Source organism: Pristiophorus japonicus, unplaced genomic scaffold (assembly GCF_044704955.1).
Source record: "Pristiophorus japonicus isolate sPriJap1 unplaced genomic scaffold, sPriJap1.hap1 HAP1_SCAFFOLD_61, whole genome shotgun sequence".
NCBI lineage: Eukaryota > Metazoa > Chordata > Chondrichthyes > Pristiophoridae > Pristiophorus > Pristiophorus japonicus.
The window spans coordinates 1,254,622-1,256,934 of NW_027254520.1; the positions used below are offsets into that span (position 1 = coordinate 1,254,622).

The 2,313-nt window shown below is 41.6% G+C and overlaps 1 non-coding gene across 1 annotated transcript; it reads right to left on the reverse strand.

Moving 5' to 3' along the window:
* Positions 1 to 712: 712 nt before the first annotated feature.
* Positions 713 to 801, reverse strand: trnag-ucc (transfer RNA glycine (anticodon UCC)). The gene is given in 2 exon segments: positions 713 to 748; positions 765 to 801. It is a non-coding gene; the product is annotated as a tRNA-Gly (tRNA).
* Positions 802 to 2,313: the final 1,512 nt, after the last annotated feature.

Sequence of the window (2,313 nt, forward strand, 5' to 3'; positions counted from 1 at the left end):
GCGGAACTTTGAGTAAAACATGACGGGGCTCGTCCGGGGTTTGGCCCGAGAACGCTCGCAATTCAAATCTGATCATTCCTAAGCGTGATTCATAACCGTAGACCAACGAGCCGCCGACAGTGAAAAGCGCAGCTCGCAGATTCTGACGGTAGTGAGAAAACATATTAGGCCCATCGTGCTTGTGCTGTCCCTCAGAAACATGTCTAAATAGTCTCCCTCACCATTGTACTGCAACTGTGCTCCTTTTGACGAATATATTATTAATTTGAGACCTGATATGAGGAAAGTGCAGCATCCGTGTCAGTCAAAGGAGAATTTGGCGATGAGGTTAAATGTGAATGACAAAACGAGGTCAAAGCTGTAAGCCAACGATGACGAGATTCGAAACCATGCGTGCAGAGCACAATAGATTAGCAGTCCATCGCCTTAATCTATCGGCCACCTCGTCGCTTGTATAGCACCTCGTCACTTGTGCAGCGCATCGTCAGCCATTCAATCTCCTGCTTTTTGTATCCAAACAAAAATAATGTGCAAGAAAGTCCACTTCACAGCTTGTTCTGCCCATGCATGCAAATCGACAATGATGAAAACGTGTCATGAGATTCTTTAAGCAAACACACTTCCTTTACTTCAGGTGAGCTATTGGAAGAGATGGTTGGTTTCTCGGCAAAATCACAACAAAAAAAGTAAAATTTCACGTAGCAAGCTAAGTTGACCGCGGCAGGACTCGAACCTGCAACCTTCTGATAACTTTGCGGTTAAAATGGAAGTCAGACGCCTTATCCATTAGGCCACGCGGCCGCTGCGAACACTATTCATTATGTTATTGTGTATATTGCTAGCAGATTCGGGGCAACTGCAATATCAAGGACTGGATTAAGGAAAAGATGAGCATATTTCGAGTGAATGAACAGATGCACGGCGATCTGGGTGCGCACCGGCGCATCAAGCCCAATGTAAATTGAAACACAACAGTTTAACAATTCGGTCATTGCAGCTGAAATCATACTCCTTCTCAAACTATACAGGATGACCCGGGCTTATGAGAAAATCTTTTTCAAAGGGAAAGATTATGAACCGGAACTGACAACCAGCTCGTATAAACAGACACAGAATGATCCGGGACTGCAAGGACATCGCTTTTACCCAGTTGCAGAATGACCCTTGAATGACAGCAGTTCTCTTTTAAAAGAATAAAGTGAGATTTCTATCATCCCTGAAGGCAATTGTGTATTGGGCCTCAGGACCACGCGGGGCAGAGACGGTTATTGAAGCCACAGGCAGGAAGGAGGGAGGGACGTAAAAGCAGCCCAGATTGAAATATATCTATATTTAACATTTTAAGAAAATAAATGCATTTAAATTTTATTTTAAAAAAATTGAATTTGAGTAGTTTTAAATAAATAAATAATTGATTCATTATCTATATATTTTTTGTTTGAAGGAAGGCTGTGTGACTGGAAGAATTTCATTGGAAATGAGGTGTGCAGTCAATCATTGCACAAACACAGTAAGCCCATGTTGGAAGACAAGTCATTGGGAAGATGTGGGCGACAAAGGAGATCTTTTAATGTCGCGTGTGTCTTTCTGCTGGATCAGACAGCTGCTTGTGCTGTGAAAGAGGTCAAATGTAATAGAGCCCGGTGCAGGCGGAACAGAAAAAGCATATTTATTTTGGAAGTTCAAAATTTGAGATTGCATATAAATATACACATATTTTTAGATGTATAAACAAAGTCAGTCAGTCAGTCATGTCTTGTCTTGTCTTGTCTTGGTTTGATTTGATTTGAATTTGAAAATAAGGATGGAGCATGTCGTCATATCACAAAACCCACACGCAGGCCCTGGCTAAAATCGCCATATTTCTTACTTGTGTACTTTATCTTCTTTCAGATGTGAAATAGCAAAATCCCACAGCAGATTCTTCTACCGTCAGACAGTCCACGAAGGAGTGTTCAATCAAATCAGTACGGTTTCAAGTTGCATGTAATGCATTTTTCTCACATGACAGTAAGATCGCACAGCACGTTTGCACAAACTCTGGCTTACACAAACACACAAACAAACTAAAATTCCTGCACCCTCCAAAGGCAGTATTTGAAATTAGAAATTGGAAATGCGGGACAGACAGCACATCACGTTTAAACAGACACAGAATGATGCGGGTCTGATAGCACACCATTTTAAACAGACAGAGAATGATCTCGGACAGACAGCACATCCCTTTAAAGCGGACATGGAAATAGAATGAATAAAAACAGATAAATATGTAAAACTCGACAGGTCGTACAGATTCTGTGGAGGAATAATCCG